Source organism: Equus caballus, chromosome 2 (genome assembly GCF_041296265.1).
Source record: "Equus caballus isolate H_3958 breed thoroughbred chromosome 2, TB-T2T, whole genome shotgun sequence".
Classification (NCBI taxonomy): Eukaryota; Metazoa; Chordata; class Mammalia; order Perissodactyla; family Equidae; genus Equus; species Equus caballus.
In genome coordinates this window covers 56,696,460-56,718,464 of record NC_091685.1, presented here as the reverse complement: position 1 = coordinate 56,718,464, position 22,005 = coordinate 56,696,460, and the positions used below count along the sequence as shown (strand labels likewise).

Genomic DNA, 22,005 nt, shown 5'->3' with positions numbered 1-22,005 from the left:
CAGTTATTCTAGCAACATTTTTGTTGTTTCAACATTGTATTGCCTTTGCTCCTTTGTCAAAGATCAGTATGCTATGTTTGTGTGGGTCTATTTTTAGACTCTCTAGTCTGTTCCATTATCTATTTGTCTATTGTTTCACTAATACCACACTTTCTTGTTTACTGTAGTTTTATATTAAGTCTTAAAGTCAAGTAGTGTCAGTTCTTGTTAGAATCAACTTGTTGATATTCACAAAACAACTTGCTGGGATCTTGATAGGAATTGTATTGAATCTATAGATTTAGTTGGGAAGAACTGACATCTTTACAATATTCAATCTTCCTATCCATGAACATGGGATATCTCTCCATTTAGTTAGTTCACCTTTGATTTCTTTCCTCAGAATTTTGTAGTTTTCCTCAAATAGATCTTGTAATGTGTTGAATTTTTTCCGCTGATTCTCAATCATAGTAGCTTGTTTCCTTGTGGATTTGGATAAAATTTTTGTTGTGAGTTCATATTTGGTTAAACTTAATGTGTATGTATACTAAGAACCTCTAATGGGGTTATTTTCATTCACAGCAGATTTGTATTTACTTCTGCTGGGAAACAAGGAGCATTATTGACCTACAACCACTTCAGCCTCTTTGAAGGACCTCAGTTTAATAGAAGATCTTCAGATTAATTTCCCTTAATTAGCATAGGGCCACAGTTTGAACTTTTGATTTTAATGCAGATGCAAGAATTTAGTTATAAAACAATCCTGGCCTTATATTCCTCAGTGTTCCTCACCTCAAGTTATTCTCGCCTTCTCCATCTTTCACTCTCATGTAGATTTCCATTCCTTGAGAGCTCAAAAATACCTGAAAAGGTGATTTTTATAATCCATCCAGGTCTAGTCCACTATAGCCCTGGAAGATTTGTAGTCATTCCTATATTTTATCCATTTCTCCTTTCCATTCCTTGTCTTTTAAATCTCAGCTTCTTTTCATTCTGCTTCATAAGAGGTAATGACTTGTTGCATTGTATGGAGAATATGAATTTCCAGAAATTTTCTTCTGATGCTTGGAAGTGACCATTTTTCAGAGGTATATTCTTCCACTGAGTCTTAGATGCTGTTCCATTTCTCTTATTTGACAATTTTCCTTCATTGAATTATTTTTCTTTGTTCATTTTCAAACAAATTAAAATCTGTATTATTTTTTTGTTAGAGATTTATGAATAGGTCTTTCCCTGTTCTTTGTCCGCTTGAGGCAATATCTCTAATCCTCACTTTCCCAGACCTAAAGTTGTTGGCTGGGTTTGCACATACAACATCTAGTCTAAATGCCAAACTCTAGTAATAATTACCTAGAAGGCATCTTCATCTGCTATTTGCCCTGTGCTCTGATAAGCTGAATGGATGGAATACATGAAAAAGTTCATTTCCTAGCTGCCTTATGCTTCTGATGAGTGGCTCCTAAGAGTTCTTGCTGAAGAGATGTAGAAAGATAGAGGGTTTAAGGTTGGGGGCCGGTAGGAGGGAGCAAAACATTGGGCAATCATCCTCTGGCCAAAACCCAGATTGGTACTAAGGGACGGCTCCTCTGATTTATGCTCAGCATAGATTTGGGTTTCATAGATTTGAGTCCCCGAGTCAGAGGGCAGACAGTGAGGGAAGCATGGAATGTCTTCCTAAACTAAAAAAAGAGTGTTTGATATGGCACAGAGCCTTAGTAAAGCAAAGGGCAAAGCTTGGCTAGGTTTTTTCCCTAATACACTTCCATCTACTTTCTTATACAGTTATTTCAGTTTTCTTTGTTGTAAATTTTCTCTTTTTTCAGTATCTCTGTAGGCATTTTAAGGGAATATTGGAAGAGCCTGCATAGGGGTACCATGTTAACTGTAAGTTCAATAGATTTATTTCTTGTCCAGTTGCATTCATCACCATATACATGTGCCCTTTTACCCCAAAAGATTGCTTTTCCATGCATAAAACAAAAATACTTAGTGCTTCAACTTAATCATTACTGTGAGTGCTCTGTTTCTATGCTTAATTCTTTTTACAAAGAAGTGATTCAGGGGGTTTTTCCAGATTCGCTCTTCCTCAGTGGAGACACAGAGGACTGAGTAGTCACTTTGAGTGGATGCGGAAAAGGAGACCTTCAGGTTTTTGAGTGTCTCAGCATATCTAAACTATCTACGTTTAGTGGAAATGTGATTGTGATCTCTATGTCAAATTGCTATTAACACTATCTTCCTCAATTTCTAAACTGCCTGGAGACAGCCATAAGAACACACCCTGACAACGGACCCCTCACTCATCCATCCACCCCTCGATCGGTTGAGCTCTAGTCTAAGGGTGAATGCTAATTCAAGGAGTGGGAGCCCACAGTCAATTAAATAGGCAGTAATAATGTGGTGCAATAAGCACTGCGGTGGAAATGGGCATGAGAATAGGCAACAGAACAGCTGATTCAGCCTCACAGAGAAAGGATATTTGAGTTGATGCTAGAAGTTGATCGTTTGCCAACAGAGGGAATGACATGCACGATGGAAAAGAGTTATTTGAAACACGGCCTGTTTGGGAAACTGAAGTTAGGGATGTGTTTGTGGGAGTGAGCTGGGAGTAAGCCTGGAAAGGTAGACTGAGGCCGGCTTATGAAAGGCCTTGTATGCTGGGCTGGAGTGTGGTCTCTGCCCTGAGGGCATGGGCAGTCGGTGAAGGTATCTCAGTCTGCTTGTGCTGCCATAACGAATGCCATGGACTGGGCGGCTTGAACAATAAACACTTATTTCTCATAGTTCTTTCTGGAGGCTGAAAGTCCAAAATCAGGGTGCCAGCATGGCCGGGCTCTTGGTGAGGACCCTCTCCCTGGATACATCCTCACATGGCCTCCCTGTCGGGTGGGCTCACAGAGAGAGAGAGAGAGAGAGGGAGAGCGAGAGATCTTGAGTCTCCTCCTTTTCCTATTAAGGCACAAATCCCATCATGGGGGCACCACCCTCACGCCCCCGTCTCACCCTCATCACCTCCCAAAGGCCCCACCTCCAACCACCATCCCATGGGGGTTAGGGCTTCAACACACGGAGTTTGGAGGGGCACAAGCATTCAGTCTTTAATCCTTAGCAGAAGGATTTTAGGTAGAGTAGTGACAGGATCAGGTCTGCGTCCTGATACACAGCAGCAGCAGCCTAAAAGCACAGACAGAAAGCTACCAACATGCAAAGCAAAAATACATTTTTAGAGTGTTTTAAAAATTCAAAATACCGTTCTCTATATTATCTTATTGGGTTTTGGGCCCGGGGGGCAGAAGACTAGCCCTGAGCCACCAATCCTTCTCTTTTTGCTGAGGAAGACTGGCCCTGAGCTAACATCTGTGCTCATCCTACTCTACTTTATATGTGGGACGCCCACCACAGCATGGCATGCCGAGCAGTGCACCCAGGATCTGAACTGGTGAACCCTGGGCCGCCCAAGCGCAATGTGGGAACTTAACCGCTGCACCACCAGGCCAGCCCCCTTATTGGGTTTGTTTTTTGAAACCGCCTGCCCTGGATCATTAGCACTATTTTAAAGATGAGGAAACAGATGCAGAAAGGTTACTGACTTGTCTAAGTTGGCTCAGTTAGCAGGAGGTGGAGTGGAGACATCAACTTAAGAACTTGGAAGGACAATACGGCTGAAGCCTTTCCCAGCTCTCAGCTCTGGGGAATACCTCGTGCTGTTGACTTCTGTCTCCGACGAGGCCTGCAGGGAAGTTTAGGAAGCTGCTAAGTTTTTGCAAAAGTGGTGAACGGTAGAGCTGGCAGGTGTAAACTCCAGCCCAGCGCTCCCTCCCGCCACCAGGACGGCAAGTAGTGCGGGTTTACGTCTGCTGGGAGCCGTGGGTTCTGAATGGATGGGCTCCTTATGGCACTGCACGGATACAAAATTAGCCTTGGAAATCCCTTAGGAAGGTGCCGTGTTGGAGAGCTCAAGCCTTTCAAAGAGTTCCTCCTGTCTGAATAGGGCAGGGTCCAGAAGTATTCGCCTTTTGTTTGGGAGTCTACTGTATGCAAACACTAGCTCTTCCTTTCAGAAGCCAGAATCCTACTTAGTGTGTTGAGATGCTCACATGAGGAGATGCCTGGGGGGTGAGAGCCCGTCACCCCTCACTCCAGGGCACGTGCTCCTGGAGTGTAAGGGGGGGTAGAATCACCCACACTTTCAAGACTGCTCTGTCTCTCTTTTCATTTGTAGGGACCCTGCGTGGTTGCATTTGGGTGAACTAACTGTGCTTACGATGTGAGTCTCCTATATGCACAGAAGAGACTATGAGTTAGCCCCTGGGCTCTTTCCCACTGAACCTGGCCTTGACCTCAGAACCCATCTCAGCTGTAATCAGTCGGTGGGAATTGGCATCCCTGAACTATATTAATGCCACCTATTTTCAAGAATATATTTGAAGCATGATTAAAAAGATATCAGTTGCTGGGAAAATGTAAATAGACACTATTATTTTAACTATAGGAGGCAGTTATCTTAATCCCCACACCCCTGAATTTGAGCCTCTGTGCCTGTATGACAGCTGGGCAAGGGCAGAGGGTGTCTGCAGAGGAGGACTGTGGGCCCATGGGGAGAGAGATGGGCGAGTGTGGCCTTGGCTCAGGTTGCCAGAGGGAAGAGGCTTTGATTTCCCTTCTCAAGAAGCAGGACACGGTGAAAGGGCCAGGCCATGGGGGACACACAGGCTTTCAGCCAAAATCCCAGCTCTGCCACTAGACAGCAACATAATGTCTGTGTGCCTCAGTCCCTCATCCATAACGTGGGATGAGTTCTTCTCTCCTGGAGTAGTTATGAAGAGTAAATGGGTGGCAATGGCAGGTCAGACCCAGTCAGCGCCCTAGGGTGGCCCTAGAGGGCTATGCCCCACCTGATCCAAGGGCCTGGACCTGGGTGTGGTTCCACCAGCGGTCTTATCCCCCAGCCTCAGCCCCTGCATCCTGGCAAAGTCCCTTCTGCCAGATGCTTCTCCACACCAATCTGCCTTCAAATAAATCAATAAGTGGACAGATGAGCTGACTCGGGCATTAGAATATTTGCAAAGGGTGGCTCTCAAGACAAAGGATGCATGAAATAATCCGTTTTGGCACTGGGTGAATTTGTTCCAACCAAAGGGCCATCACCGGTGTCAGGGGCGGTTAGCATCACGCTGCCCTGTATCTATTTCTCGTTAGCTTTCCAATGTGAACAGTAAACACGTTTCACTGCTTTGCAAACCTCTCCAAAACAAATATTCTGACAGCAACCTTAACTGTTTTCCTTCCCTCCCGCCACCCTTCCCGTTGGCTTTCTCCTGCTTGCTCTTGCTCATTCCAAACTTTTCAAGTTCAAGACCCTGGGAACCTGCTGCGTTCAGGAGCAGGAGCTGAGGAAAGTTCCGACAGAAGGTTTTCTCTCTTGATCTTTCTCTTCACCACGGCTAAAAATACACACTTCTCCACCCCACCCTGTCAACTACCCTGTAATTGGAAGGTCTGCCAGATTCTCCCCTGACAAATCTCTACCCCAGAGCAGAAGGCAGGGAAGAGGTGGTGAAGGTGATGGAGCGGGTTGAGCTGGGGTACTCCGTGAGCCTGGGGTTTTGAGCTAAAAGCTGACGGTCAGCGAAGGGTGGGGGCTCACGCAGGAAGGATGGGCTCCTGTTCCTGGAGGACACGACACTGGGGGAGCCCTTCCCTTCCCCTGGCACAGTCAGGCCTTCTGACGTGCTGGGCAAGTGAATAAGGCTGGGATCTTCAAGGAGCTTGCTACTTTGTGCCAGAGATGGCCATATAAACAGTCACAAAGCTATATAGTTACACGTATGTCTGAAGTGATGTTTAAATGTTAACATTGGTTATTTCTGGAAAGTGATGGGAGTTTGAGTGAGTTGCATTCTTTATATTTTTCTGTATTGCTTGTTTGTTAAATAATGAATATGTGTACTTTATAAAAAGTGAGAAATTTATTACTTTAATAAAAGCAATAGTGCGACATAGTGACTTTTCTAGAAGTCCATGCAATCTGGAAACCCTGAGGTTTTTAAAGCAAGAGGGGCCCTCTGGTTGAAGACAATTTCTAAACCAGAGTAAAATTGGTTAGGTTGTTTTCTACGCAGTCCTCGTTCTGTATCTGAGGACACAGAGAGGATATTGCTCGAACAGAGTATGAGATGGGAAGAGGCGAGAGGTGATCCTGGAGAGCCAGGCTTGGGCCAGACTGTGAGAGGTTTATGTGCCAGGCGAGGGGCAGGCACACCTGTTCCTCAGTCAGGGGAATGGATATAGTTGGTGGCATGAGGTGGTATGTCAGGGGGAGCTCAAAACCACAAGAGAAATAAACACAGTGCACTCTTCCTGGGGCATAATCTTCCTTGACCACGCTTGGGCAAGAGGTTGAGCGATTCAGTGGATGGGTGATTTAAAGCCTGATTGTGGTATTGGGACAAGCCTTAGCACGGGCTCCAGGCTGGCCCTCCAAGGGATCATGTGTTGGCTCTGCTCTACTGTTGGGAGAATCTCTTGGAAAGTTTGAGGGGGCCTGCTGTAGTGACAGGAAGTGATGAGAAGGGTCACCATCCTTTCTGTGGTTTAGGAAGGTCACCTAGTGGCTGGTACGAAGAAGGAGGTTGCGATTTGAGGCAGGGAGGCCAGCTGGGAGGCCCTCACGACAGCTCACTTTAGAGGACCTGCGAGCCTGGCCAAGTGGCTGGATGGGGGTGGAGGGGAGAGGGGTGTGGGAGGAGAAATGATGGGACCTGGATATTGCTGGGGGAGGGGAGGGACAGGTGGGAGTCAAGAATGACCCCCAGGCCTCCGTGTTGGGTCACTGGGGGATGAGGATGCCATCAACTCGACAGAGAATACAGAGGGGGAGGCTTTATTTTGCACACCTAGATGGGGGTGGACCTCAGGCCACTCAGGGAGAGGGTCCTGGAGGAGAAGAGAAGAGAGACAAGGGAACAACCGTGGTGACAGCAACTTTAGGGAGTTGGTGGAGGAAGAGGACCTAGTGACGGGAAGACCCCTCACACTTATCCTCCAGCCATGCCACACAACTCACAGAGGGCAGGGGCCCAGGCCAGGCAGGCCTCCAGCCTCTGCTCCCTCAGCTCCTCTGCCAGGACTGCGCATCTCCCCCTGTCCTTCTGGCAAAAGCCCTGCCATCTCGCAGTTCCCCTCCGAGGCCTCCCTTCTTAAGTGTAAATGACAGTTGCTTCTTTTGTGCCTCGCTTACGCCCAAACTTCCGGTCCCCGGGGCCCTCTACAGACTGCTCAGGTCCCCGTGGCTGCCTTCCTCCACCAAACCGGGAGCTCCCGCACCCAGCCTTCCACGGAGGAGGTGCTGAACAAGGGTTTTCTGGGTGAGTGAATGGATTGTCAAAATGGAAGGAGAAAGGGGCAGGGGAGGGCGTGGTCACAGAGAGAGAGAAAGGAAAGAATTCTCGGTCAAGAGTACTAACTGCACCAAAGAATAAAGTTATTTAAGAGCTAGTAAGTGTCTGTTTCTCTTGGCAGTGGGGAGGTATCCTCGGCAAGAATAACTTCCCTGGCATAATGGGGGCAGAAACGTATTACAGCATGTTTACACTGAAGAGTGAATAGGAGATAAGAAAGTGGGGACACTGAGTGCAGACTTTTTTCCCAGGAAGCTCAGAATAGAAGGAGAGAGATAAGGTAATAATTTTTACAAGTGACACAGATTTTTAAGACTTGAGGGGAAGGAGGAAATGAAGGGGAGAAGCTGACGATGTGAGGAATGAGTGCCACTGATGGGATGGGGAGGGATGAGAGCAAGGGCAGGGCTGGAGGACCGGCTTGGACCTGAAGATGTGGACCCTTCCCCTGTGAAGCAGGAGCTGAGGTGAAGAGGAGGCAAGAGGTTACAGGTTTAAGGAGATCAGGGAAGACTGAATGGGATAGGGAGCTGACACGGACAAATACAAAGGCTCACGTGTGTGCTTTGCACCCGAGACTGGAAACTGAGCCAGGCCTCCCCTCCCTGCGGTTACATGATTTTTCTAGAACTGCTCAGGTGCTCAGGTGCAGTGAAGGGAGTTTGCAGGGCAGATGTGACAGAAGAATGAGAGCGTGAGAAAAAAAATTAAGGAGCCTGATGGAGGGATGGCTGAAGCTCTGGGCCTGAGTTCCAGAGTGTGTAGGAAAGGAAAGAGAGGGCAAGATCTTGGGAGAAGACACAAGTTCTAAAGACCCAGGTGTCACGGAGGTTGAAAGGCAGGTATAGTGGAGAAAAGAGAGCAGGAAGGCTGGAAGAATGGGAGGTTGTGGTCTGAGAGAGAGATGTTTGAGTTTCAGGGGTCCAGTAAGTTGTGCGACGCCCAAGAACTGGGAGCCACCCAAAGGCCTTTGAAAACACGAGGGGTGATGTGCGAGTTGAGAGAGAAAGGAAGACTTTACCTCAGGTGCCTGGAGTCCTCGGGGAGCATGGTTAGTCTGGTAGAAGGTGTGTCAAGGAGTGGCTGAGGAAACTTTTCCAGTTTTCAAAAGCTGATATCAATGTCTCCCACTTTCTTCATAAAAACTTCCTGGCTCAACGCAATGCTGTGGGAATCTCCCGAGCCTCATTCATTTAGACCCATAATGGCACCTTGCTGTTCACTGTTGTTTAATAGGCACTTTGCTGGGTCCCCTGACCACAGTGCAAGCTTCTGGGCTTGGGAACTCAGAGGGTGGTGGGCCAAATCCATCACTGATATTCCATGGAACGCTAGCCCACAGGACGCCTGGCTACAAACGGGTTCTGAAGTTAGGAATATTTTGAGAGGGGATGGCTATTTTGTCCCATTCTTGGAGGTTTACATGTTCTCATTGTGGGAAATGGCACTTTAGCTCTCATGGCACCATTTCTGCCATCTAACCATGCAGCTATATCACAAAGTTTACTTAAGCCAGTGTTGAGTATTTATTCACCGTACACGCATCTTGGGCACTGCTGAGCCAAGTAGTATACTGTAATTACATTTCCTTTCTTGTGTGCTCACATCAGGTTTTATAACAGCTTCATTTTTTTATGCCCTTCTTCCTAGGAGCTGGCAGTCCTCCCGTTCCCTTCTGGATCACCTGCTCTCTGGACCTGTTGCAGAGTTGTCATTGGGGACTCTCCTCTATCACCCTAGGGTTTACCTTTCCCATTCTCCTGTCTGGAGGCCTCTTCCTGGGATCCACGTTTTTCTCTTTTTGTCGCTTTTCCTCATATCTTCTACTACATATCCAGTCACTTCCTGAGAAGGCTGAATGTGCCTTGTAGGTCTAAAAATATCTTTATTCTATCCTCATACTTGAATTGTAGTGCAGGTGGGAATTTAACTCTAGGTTGAAAATAAATTTCCTGCAGAATTTTGTCTTCTAACTTCCCACGTGGTTATTGAGAAATCAGTTGTCATTCATATTTCATGTCTTTTGATGTGACATTTTTCCTCTCTGGAAGTGTTTGAGAGATTATCTTTCCCCCTGTTGTTCTAAACCTCTCATGATGAGGAGCCTGGATGTGAGCTCTTTATTCATCTATTTTCTTGGGCAGTCAGAGAGCCACTGCAGGCAGGACGCTCATGTTTCAGTTAACGGGAAATGTTTTTGTAGCACATATTGGATGATTTTCTTCTCTGTGTTTTTATCTGTTCCCTTTTTCTGGGATGTCTATTGATAATTGTTGAACTTCTTGGGTTATCCTCTAAATTTATTTCCAACTTTTCATCTTGGTCTTTTATTTTCCGTATTTTGGGAGATCACTTTGACTTTGTCTTTCAGTGATTCTGTTTTTAATTTTAGCTATTATATTTTTATCTTCCAAGAATGCTTTCTGTTTTTTCTTTATTGCATCCCTGGATGCAATATTTTCTCATATTAACTAAAGGATGTTAATAAAAGTTTTATGAAATTTTATTCTGCTCCCAACATTGTTTCCTCTAGGTTCTTTTTCTCCTGTTCATTTTGGTTGCCGTTTGTCATATTTCGTGCTTGTCATTTCTATTTAAGAGCAAGGCCCTAAAAATGACTGGAAACTCAGTGTCTGTGTGGGTGTGTGCACTAAGCAGGATGTAGGTCTTTTTTTTTTTTTTTTGGTGAGGCAACAGGAGAATTCTGTTTCTTCAGAAAAGTCAACCTCTTCCTGTGATCTCTCTCTCTCTCTACCTAGCAGCTGTCGTTGCTGGAGCTGGGTGGAAAAATGGAGCCAGCGAGGGTGTGCTCACTGGTCAAGATGTAGCATTTCTCTGACTTCTGTCTTTAACCCCAAGATTCGACTCCACCTTCTGCTTTGCTAAGCGTTCCTGCGCTTGTACCTGTAGCTTTTCTGGCTCAGTCTAGTCAGAGGACCCGCCTCTATCCACCATCTGGGTGGGATGGAGAGTCAGTGGGCCGTTCAGGGTTTGGGAAAAGACCCTGCGGGCTAACCTTTCTATGCACTGACTTCCATCAACCCATATCTCTTTCCCAGCTCCGGCCCACCCATGGTTTCTGACATACCTGCTGCGTCCCACTGCCGAGGCTTCTGGGGGCTCTGCAGGAAGAGGCAGCCGCTGCCTCACAGCTGCCCCTCTGCAGGCTCATTGTGCCGCTCACTCAACTCTGCTAAGGCAGCTGCTGCTCCTTTATCCACTTCCCGTCTTAAAAAAGGAAGCTGGAATCTCCCATCTGTTGCTGACTCCTCTCTCATTATTGGAGTCCCTTCTGGCTTATATCATTTAATTCATCTCATTAGAGGGCTTCACAAATATTCAAGTTGGCATGTTTAACCGGAAAACCTAGTATATATTTTTTTAATAAGACCCTTTTTTTAAACAGCAATTTTAGGTTTACAATAAAATTGAGAGAAAAGTACAGAGATTTTCTATATACCCACTGCCCCGACACATGCAGAGCGTCCCTCATTATCAACGTCACTCAGCAGAATGCTGCATTTTTTTAACCAAAGATTAACCTACATTGACACCATAATCACCCAAAGTTCATAGCTCACCTGAAGGTTCCTCTTGGTGTTGTCCATTCAATGGGTTCAGACAAATGTATAGTGACATGTACCCATGCTGAGTATTTTTGCTGCCCGATAAATCCTCTGTGTTCTGCCTATTTTTCTCACCCCACCTCTCAGCTCCACTCCTGGCAGCCACTTATCTTTTTATTGCTTCCATAGTTTTGTCTTTTCCAGATTGTCTAATAGTTGAAATCAGACAATACGTAGCCTTCTCAGATTGACTTCTTTCACTACATAATGTACATTTAAGGTTCCTCCATGTCTTTTCATGGCTTAGTAGCTCATTTCTTTTCACTGAGTGATATCCCATTGTCTGGCTGTACCACAGTTTATTTATCCATTCACATACTGAAGGACATCTTGGTTGCTCCCAAGTTTTTGCAATTATCAATAAAACTGCTATAAACATCTGTGTACAGGTTTTCGTGTGGACGTGTTTTCACCTCCTTTGGGTAAATCCCAAGAGCATGATTGTTAGATTGCATGGTAAAAGTATGTTTGTTTTGCAAGAAAACACAAAACTATCTTCTAAAGTGGCTGCACTATTTCGCATTCCCATCAGTAGTGAATGAGAGTTCCTTTGGCTTCACAACCTCACCATCATTTGGTGGTGTTAGTGTTCTGGATTTTGGCCATTCTAATGGGTGTCCTACTGTACATTTTGTGCCAGAAAAAATACTGTGTAATCTCTATATGGCCATCATTGCTTAGCACAGCAGCAGTTCCATGAAGAGCGGTTGACTTGATTAGTGGTTACACCTGAATGAACAGGTCTAGCACACGATTCTAGCAAATCTAGGCATGACCCCTCTGTAGGGGAGGAAAGGAGACAGAAAGAAGACTCTTTAAGGTAGGTAACGCGCATAGGTGGGGCCTGCTCATCCGCTAGCTCTTCCTCCTAGATCTTAGCTGATGAGTGAGTGGAACCCTTAGGTGAGCTCACATCTCTTTTCTCAGTTTCTAACATTCCTGGGCTGTGTCATTCAGGCTGCGTAGTGAGACTTATGTCTGGCAAACGCAAGAAGGAGCACTGCCCCTAAGATTCTAAGCCCACTGCTTTAGGGCCTAAAATTTCCATTTGCTTTGAATTAGGTCAGTGAGTCCATTCGGCAGATTGGAACCCTGCTGAGAAGAGCCCCCGCACTATGGCGGAGCGCAGAGGTCCTAACCAGGAATGGGACGAACTTCACGTCCCTCCAGTTGGAAGCAAATCAGAGTTATGTTTTCTCTTTCTCTTGGGATTTCACAGGACCTCTGGGGGAAATGACGGTTATATGAGGTGCAGGGCTGAAGCTGTGGCCATAGTCCTGCATGGTCTCTGTGGAGTGCCCTGCACAGCGACGACTCTGCTATTCCCGTGTCAGGGCTGGGCACAGGGATCTTGGCCAAGGTTCTCAAGCCACTGACACCATGTCTGTCTCCCGTGGGCAGTGACATACTTGGGCTTCCATCGGAGCTCGGACCACCCTAGGGAACTGCGGGGATTGGGGCTCAGGTCCTGCTGCTCAGAGATACCACCCTGTCCACCCCCTCATGCCCAGGAGCCTGGGGATCCCACCCTTCACCCTGATTGGTCTCCACTTCTTGAACTAAGACTCAGTTGGGGTTTGTCATCCAGGTATTAGCTTCTGTCATTGTGGCTCTGAAGCATCACGTCGTTAACGCGATTGTGAGGCACTGGAGACCAGACCCAGAACAGGGTCAGCCAAGCTCTTGGTCAGGGCTGGAAAACACCCCAAGCCTTTTGAGTCTCCTGTAGCATTGAGAATGAAAGCACATTAATATCTCAGTACATTACTTGGCTACACGCTGCAGTTGTAAAGCCTGGTTGTATTTAACTGTGACTTTTCCAACCTTATTTGGCCATAGAGCTCTTTTCTTCTCTTAACATTTGTTAACACCTGTATCAGTTAGGGCCCATGGGAAACAGCTGGCACACTAAATGAGCATGATTTAAAAGGGTTAATTTAGAAAAGGACTAGGTACAAAAGTGTGGGCAGGGTGTAATGGACAGTGCATTGACCAGGGGCCAGCAGCAATTGGGCAGTTCCCACCCCTTCCTGAAGGGCAAGGAGGGGACAGGGGAATTTGGCAGATCAGATTTGTCGGCCTCGTCAGTGTCTGTTCAAAGGCCCTGTCTAGTCTCAGAGTGCTGCTCCTTCTCCACCAGCGCCCTTACCTCCCAGCTGAGGTGTGGTCGGGGCCGGAACTGACTGGCTCCTGGACTCTGACCCCTGATTCTCAGACTCTGGGCTCGGCCCTCACCATATCCACCCTGTGACACCTGCGGGGGAACTTCAGCCCTGCCACGGGGACTCTGGTTCCCATGCGTGTTCTGTTCTTTGTCAGTTTCATTGAGATGTAGTAGACACACAGCACTGTGTAAGTTAAAGCACACAGCATAAAGATTTTATTTACATATATTCTGCAGTGATTACTCAGTAAGTTTAGCTAGTATCCATCATCTCATATAGGTCAAAAAAAAAAAAAAAAGAAAAAGGAAAAGAAAAAAAAGTTTTTTCCCTGTGATGAGAACTCTTAGGATTTACTCTCTTAACAACTTTCGTATGTCCCATATAGCTGTGCTCAAGTAGTCACCTGTTGTACATTGCATCTCTAGTGGGACTTTATCCTACGCCTGGGAGTTTGTGCCTTCTCGCTGCCTTCGTCCAGTTTCCCTCCTACTCCCGCCTCTCGTAACCAGAAATCTGATCTCTTTTTCCGTGAGTTTTTCTTTTTGAGATTCCACATATAAGTGACATCATACAGTGTTTGTCTGCCATTTTACTTAGCATAAGGCCCTCAGGGTCCTTCCATGTGGTCCCAAATGTGAGGATTTCCTTCTTTAATATGGTTCAATAACGTTCCATTGTGTGTGTACATATATGCATTGTATACACACGTGCACATATATATAAACACACCATGTTTTCTTTGTCCATTCATTTGTCAGTGGACACTTAGGTTGTTTCTATTTCTTTGGGGTTTTTTTTTTTTAATGCTTTTTGGTGAGGAAGATTGGCCCTGAGCTAACACCTATTTTTTTTCTTCCCCAAAGCCCCAGAACATATCCTAGTTGTAGGTCATTTTAGTTCCTCTATGTAGGATGCTGCCACAGCATGGCTTGATGAGCAGTGTGTAGGTCTGTGCCCAGGATGTGAATGCGTGAACCCTGGGTCGCCAAAGTGGAGCATGTGAACTTAACTACTCTGCCACAGGGCTGGCGCCATGTTTCCATTTCTTGACTATTGCAAATGATGCTGCTATGAACGTGGAGATGCAGATATCTCTTTGACATAGTGTTTTAGTTTCATTCAGATAAATTTCCAGTAATGCGATTGCTGGATCATATGGTAATTCCATTTTTAATTTTTTGAGGAACCTCCTTACTGTTTCCCATACTGGCTGCATCAATTTACATTCCCACCAACAGTGCACAAGAGTTCCCTTTTCTCCACATCCTCACTGGCGTTTGTTATCTCTTGCCTTTTTAATGATGGCCATTCTAACAGGTGTGAGATGCTATCTCACTGTGGTTTTGATTTGCCTTTCCCTGAGGATTAGTGATGTTGAGCATCTTTTCATGTACCTATCGCCCATTCATATATTGTTTTTGGAAAAATGTCTATTCAGGTCCTTTGCCCATTTTTCAATCAGGTTGTTTGTTTTTTTCTCTGTTGAGTTGTATGAATTCTTTAAACTTTTTGAATATTAACCCCTTATCAGATATATGGCTTGCAGATATCTTTCCCCGCTCTGTAGTCCATGCACGTTCTTAATTCATATGCCCCAGGGATGGAAGAAGGAGAGTGCAAGGGATTTGATGTCTGATGCACAATCCCAGACAAGTAGCATCCCAGGACAGGGCCGAGCATCAGGCACAGTGCCTGGAAGCCTGGCCAGGGCAGTGGGCGGGGAGTCACTTCTCTAGGTGCTCTGATCTCTGGAGCCGAGGTGATGCCTAGCGAGCAGCATCCTTATCAACAGAGGAATTGTCAACCTGGAGTGATGAGGCGGTGAGGGAGGCTCTGGGTATAAGGCAATGGGGCAGAACCAGGACAGCTACACCAGACGAGGCCGGGAGAAGGTGGAGCAGGGTCACTTCCCTGAGTCAGAGATCCTAGTTGCAGTGGGTTTTGATGAACTCTGACCAGCAGGAGGAGAGCCCTCAGGCTGCTGGGGTGGAGGGGTGCTGACGCTCATTTTCATGGGGTTTACCGCTTTTTCTGTAAGTAGCACTAGCCCCCTCTCTCTTTCCTTCTCTCTGCCCATCTCCTTCCTGTTCATTTCCCCTTTCTCCTGCACTGCGGTTGACTTTCTCACCTCTGCCTCTGCCTTCTCCTGAATCCTTTACTCTCTCCTTTCTTCTGTGTTTCAGTCTTCTCTCCCTTTTGTGATACAATTTTTGTAGTAGCCTGTGCTATCTATATATTTCAAGTCCCAGAGGTGTATCTGCTAATTGTACTTTTAGGGAAATAATTATGCAAGTTAAGATGGCTAGATAATGAAAGTGTTCTCTGGGGCTGGCCTCTGCCAAATGATGATGGGATGGTGATAGAAATGGGGATCGTTTCTACTTAAATTAGCACGACGGTACAGCTCTTAGCAGAACACTTTTGAAACATCTGGGATGTAATCAGATCCCTCCAAGAGCTTGGCCAGAGGGCTAACTCTGGGAGCTGCGTTCTCAGAACAAGATTGGATATTCTGTGGCCTCCCAGGGTGGCAATGATCAGGCTCCATGAGATGGCTTTGGGCTCAGGACCCCATGGAATTCCTAGATCCAAATGAAAATTCTGAAGACACTTGGAGTTTCTGAAACATGTGCAGACTTGTGTGTATGTGTGCACACCCCCCCCCACTCAGGGCGAGATTATGGCTCTCCTCAGGCAGAAGGTTTCGTGGATACTAAATTGCTGAAACACGTCAGCTCTGGAATCGCTTCATTGCACACTGATGGTGGCCGTAAGCTTCCTGCTCATTCTCTCCTGTCGTATAGAGAATGTTCACGAGACACATGCTTTCCTTTTCTATGTTCTCCTTTTGATCTGGCACTGCCTACCTTGCAGGACCCTCCTGGCACTCCTGGGCCATCACAGATGCCTGCCACTACCTTGCATCCAGCAATGTGCCAATCTCCCTGGGCAGGAAGAGGCAGAACGCTCTTAGTCTAAGGCCGGTGGGCACTGAGAGAGGTGGCCGTGAGGGGAGGGCCTGAGTTGGGAAGGGACAGAAAGAAAGGGTTCAGATAGTATTGGGCGGTGGGGGGTCCAGAGAGAGGGACCTGGAAAACGTGCGTCTGTTGGGGAACGGAGGGTCCGGAAGGAGTAATTGCTGGGAAGAATGAAAGGGGAAGGGAGACTCATTCTGAGAGAGCCTGCTGTTCTGCAAAGGAGAGTGTGATTCCCAGAGAGGTTAAATTCTGTGCTGAAGTCAACTGGTCAGCAAATAGCGGGGCAGGGATTCAAATCTGAGGCTCATGGTCCTTGCGCCTGGGAAGAGGATGGCAGCAGGGTGTCGGTTACATTGGTCACCTCTGGGACCTGCAGAAACAGAACACTTCAGAGGCCCTTTGGCCGTGAAGTACCCGCTGAAATACACGCTGTCAATAGAAATTTGTCACCCATCCCAGGCTTTAACCATAGGAGAGGAAGGAATTCCTCCTCGCTTTTAGCTAGAAGTTCTCCCACTAAACCTTAAGCCCCTTTGCATCGTCCGTCTCCCACAGCGTGCGTCCAGTCGCAGCTGTCCCCGGCCGCCTGGGCTGCGGGTCGGCTCCCTTCAGCGTTCCACACAGGGAGCGAAGGAAGCGGCTTCATGTGCAGTGTGACAGAAAACAAACGCTGCCTAGGACCCGGTGGGAGGGAAGGCGACTCAGACAATGGTCCTGCTGTTCTGATTTTGTCTCTCTGACTTATTTTTAAATTATCAGGCACAAGCACACAACCGCCCCCTGTAGGGGTGCTCCTGATTTCAGAATTCGCTTCCCCTGCAGCTTCCGGTGAGGAAAACGGGGAGCTGAATTCCTCCATCAGGTCCTGCCGTGGTCCTGATGCTTGCCCACCTCACAGGCTCCCCGGGGATCCCAGAGCCCCCACCACATCCACTCCAGGCAGGGTCGCTGGGATCAGCAAATAAAAATACACAATGCTCCGTTAAATATGAATTTCAGATAAAAAACAAATACATGCTTAGTATAGTATATCCCCTGCAACATTTAGGGAACACTCACACTATGAAAGTGTTTGCTGCTCATCTGAAAAGATTTTATTTGGAAGACCTGCAACTGGGAGTGCCGTCAGCATGGTTTCGCTTGGGTCCGTCCAGTTAGATCAGGGTTAGGGGAGGCGGAGTTCCTCGAGCCCCAGGGCAGGATTCGCAGCACCAGGTCACTTCCCTCCCAAACGCCTCAGTCTCCCCCATGCACCCGTCAGTCTAGCCTGAGCTGCTGTCTGCAGCATCACGTTCACGATGAACCCAATGCACAGATGACTTTCCAGAGCCATTTGCATAGATCTCTTCTTTCCTCAATATCAGTGGGTTTTCTTTTTTCTGAGTTGTAAAATTACACATGTTCATTGCTAAAAATTTTGAAATTACAGATCAATAAAAAGAAAAATAAACATTCACCTAATTTCAGCATATAGACTCCAGAGCCAGACCACCTGAGTTCAAACCCCAGCTCCACACTTACTGGCCGGCTGGTGTTAGGCAATTTCCTTCACCTCTCAGTGCCTCAGTTTTACAGTCTGTAAAATGAAGATAATAATAGTGGTCTAAATGAGTTTTTCTGTGTTCAGGTGCTTTAAAAAGTGCCTAGTACATAGTGAGCACTATGCAAGCGTTTGACAAGTAGCTAAAGTTTAAAGTTCTACCACCTGGAGATAAGTATTATTGATGCTTTTCTGTGCATTTATATGCATTCGATCATACAAGTTTATACCAAGATTTCCATATTGGGGCATATTACGTTTTCCAAAGTTGGACGTAACAATTCCCCCACCCCCACACGCTCTGCTGCAATGTGAACTAGACTCTTCTCCATGAAGAGGTGGAGTTAATTCCTCTCCCCTTGAATCTAGGCTGTCCTTAGTTGCCTGGTCAACAGAATGTGGCAGAGGTAATGTTCTAGAATTTCCAAGGCCAGCTCGTAGGAGCCTTGTGGTTTCTGCTTCCCTTCTCTGAAACACTCACCTTTGGGCACCTCCTCTCAGAACCCAGCCCATGCTGGAGAAGCCCAGGGCACAGGAGAGACCTCGGGGAGGCGCTCTGCTTAGTGCCCCAGCTGATGGCCAGCTTCTCCTGCAGCCCGGACACATGTTTAAGGAAAATACTCAGATCCTGAATTTTAAATATGCACCAAAGGGTGTTCTGTCTGCAGTTTCACAATTACTTTGAGAGAAAAGGGACATTTTCAAACAAACTTTCCTGACTAAGCAAATAGATTCCTCTCTCTTTAGACAAGTTAATGGCCAGCCAGACTCGAGCCCTGGTTCATTTGTGCTTAAAGGTGACTTAGAGATCACCGAACGGTTGCTTCTCTGCCTCTTTTCCTTACAGTTGAGAATCAGGAGGTGAAGGGACTTGCCCAAGGCCACCCAGGTGCTAAATGACAGGCTGGGCTGGACCCCAGGTCTCCTAGCTGACTGCTCTCTTTGTTACACTGTGCTACTTGTTTATAATGATGTTCAGGGGCTGGGTAGAATTACGAGTTGCCAAAGGCCTGAGGAGAATGATCAAAGGACATGGGGTCCCGAAGTCATCTGGGCTCTTTCGCAGCTGTATCTAGGCCATGCTTCTGGGGAGGATATGGCTTCTTTAAAAAGTGTCTTTCCATGCTCAGTCAGGTGAGAACAATGTGGAATTGGTGTGTCAGGGTCAAGGCTGTGGGGAACGGGCCTCAGTGGGGACATGGCTGTGCTGAAGAGGGGGGCGTGGCCTCAGGACACCCTGTTGTCCTGGGATCGAGAGGCTCTGGCCAGGGTGAGGCCTGTGGTGTGGCCCGTGGCCTGGGCTGTGAGGGTGGGTGGGAAGGCTGTCCCAGGGGCCTCCTGCTCACTGCCATTCCAGCTGAGAGGTTCGAATTCAAAGAACGGTGCTGTCCGGCTGATGCAGGAGGCAGTCACCGTCGTCCCAGGAGGAGGGAAGCATCACCCAGGAGAGAACATTGAGATGTCTGTTACTGGTTGAACTGGGTTTCCTACAATGCGTATTTGAAGTCCTGACTCCTCACCCTCAGAATGTGACCTTATCTGGGAACAGGGTTGTTGCTGATGAAATGAGTTAAGATGAGGTCTTGCTGGAGTAGAGAGGGCTGTAATCCAACACGACTGGTGTCCTTATAAAAAGGGGAAATTTGGACACAGACACACACATGTAGGGGGAATGCCGGGTGGACATGAAGGCGGAGATTGGGGTGATGCTTCTACAAGGCGATGAATACCAAAGATTGCCAGAAAACCACCAGAAACCAGGAAGGAGGCATGGAACAGGTTCTCCCTCACAGCCGCGGAAGGAGCCAACCCTGCCCACATCTTGATCTGTGAGACAATACTTTCTGTTGTTTAAGCTGCCTTGTTTGTGATCCTTTGCTATGGCAGGCCTAGGAAACGAACGCGATGTTCTCTGGGTCGACGCATAGAGTCTTGAGATCAAAAAAGTTAGATGAAAGGGCCAGAGAGTAATCAGTTGGAGGAGGGAAGGGTGGGTGGGGGTGACCTTGGCTCGTGGCAAACTCCAACAGGAGAATCACAATGCATGCTCCTGGGATTCTGGAGCAAAGTCGCGCCATCAGCAGCGGAGAATTACGCACTCTGAGAAATAGCTCTTGGCACGTTACTGGATCCTGGTAGAGACAGAGCACTTGGCCAGGATCCGGAACTGACTATTATGAACTGGGTTCTGTCAGACCTGCCAAGTCATAAAGTCAGATAGGTCCGCAGGCATCCACTGTGGTGTGGAAATAGCATACCTGGGGTGGAGCCTGAGTAGGACCAGAGGGCATGACTTACCTGCAAAAATAGGCAGCTCAGACCTCCTTGTCATCCACCACAGCTGGACCATGGCCCTCCTCTAACTTGTGCCTGCGGCCGTATAGGAGAATCCCATATGACCAGCTGGAAGAGGAGCTTGGTTTACAGATGGGTTAACTCAGTACATGGGTGCAAGTCAAAAATAGGTAGCAGCTGCATTCCTCCCACACTTAGGAGGGGCCCTAAAAGACAGTAGAGAGGGAAAGTCTTCCCAATGGGTAGAGATGCAAGCAGTCACCTGACCATCATCTTTGTAGGCAAAGAAAAGTTGCCCGAGGTGAATGGCCAATGGCCTGGTCCAGGGTCGGAAAGGAAAGGAAATAGAGGAGCATAGCCAAGGAGGTCTAGGGTAGAGGCATGTGGTGGACACGTGGGAGTGGGCACAAAGTGTGAAGATTTTTGTGTCACACTCACCAGTAAGTGCATTAACCCTCACCAGTGAGGACCCATTCTCAACTGGACTACCAAGGAGACCGAATGACTTGTTCTGTTGACATTATCCGCTTTCATCATCAGCCTAACCCAGCATGACGGGCTCATGAGTGGGGTGGCCACAGTGTCAGACAGGAAGATATGTGTGGGCCCAACAGCATGGACTCCCACTTACCAAGGCAGATCCAGCTACTGCTGCTTCTGAATGTCCAAACTGTTAGCAACAGAAACCAAGTCATCCAGGCACTATTCTTCAAGGAACCCAGTTGGCCGCTTAGTGGCAAATTGACTACATTGGCCACCTTCCATCCTGAAAGGGTCTCTCGTTCCTCTTCACAAGGATAGATACATTTGCTGGGGATGAGGTTGCCCTTCCTGCCTGCAAAATCTCAGCCTCTGCTGGGGCCTCTGGAGAAGTAATTAAGGTGATTAAGTAACGAGGTCATAAGGATGGGGTCCTGATCTGATAGGATTGGTGTCCTTATAAGAAGAGACACTGGAGAGCTCTTTTTCTCTTCATGTGCAAGCACCAAGGCAAGGCCATGTGCTCACACAGAGAGAAGGTGGCTGTGTAGAACCCTAGGGGAGAGCTCTAGCAGACACCAACCCTGCTGGAACCTCGATCTTGGACTTTCAATCTCCAGAACTGTGAGAAAATAAATTTGTGTTGTTCGGGCCCCCCAGTTTGTGGTATTTTGTTGAGAGCAGCCTGAGCAGACTAACAGGCCAGGTGACCCACCGTGGCCTCCCCTGGCGCTCCAGTGCCTCACTGTAAGTATGAATGGACACATGCAGTCCCCCTGGCCTGAGATGAGTGATTATCACGGCTTCATATCCCTCAGAAGTGAAAGCTTGAGTCACACTACCAGGGAAGCCACCGAAACCTGCCAAAGCCTTGGTGAGTCACAGCTGAGTGGAGGAAATGTAAAAGGGATGGTGTAGAAGGGAGAGGGTGGCATTTGCTGTAGCCCCATGGTCAATTGCAAAGACGGGGCAGTAGTTTATCCCCCATCTTCTGATTCCCCTTCGGGAAGAAAGGCCCACTGGAATCACGGAAGAGCTGCTGCCCAAGTCTGTGTGAAGAAGTGGCTTCACTTGGTGCGACGGGTGGGCTTGAGCGGCCACGAGGAGGTACCTTGCAGACCTCCAACAACACGGAGCACAAGCTGCCGAGGGTGCCGGTTGCCGTCCTGTAAACTCCATCACCACGTTTGCACTGAGGCCCCGCTTCCCACGGGCTGCTCCCAGCTAACGAGTGAGAGTGGCAGACACAAGGGGGAAGGTCCATTCGGGAGACACAGGACCCTCTGTTGACGGACGTTGGCCTGAGGACTCCTGAACTTTCCTTAGACCACGTCATCCTTTAGAACACTTCCTCCCAACCTCCTGTTCCTCTGCCTTCCTTTAGGGTCAAACTTGCGTCATGGGCTGATTGTTCTTCCAGCTTTATCTGGGACCCTCCCCATTTTTCTCATAGATTTCCCTAAAAAATCCTTGCAAGTCTAATCTTGTCTTGGCATCTTCTTCTCAGGGGACCCAGAATAACACAGTTCCTTTAACTCTTGT

The 22,005-nt window shown here is 47.5% G+C and overlaps 1 long non-coding RNA gene across 1 annotated transcript; it reads left to right on the top strand.

Annotated features, from left to right (window-relative positions):
- The first annotated feature begins 7,229 nt into the window (after positions 1–7,229).
- Positions 7,230–11,379, top strand: LOC102147592 (uncharacterized). Its single transcript, XR_001380181.3, has 3 exons — positions 7,230–7,346; positions 8,299–8,430; positions 9,030–11,379. It is a non-coding gene; the product is annotated as an uncharacterized lncRNA (long non-coding RNA).
- The last annotated feature ends 10,626 nt before the right edge of the window (positions 11,380–22,005 follow it).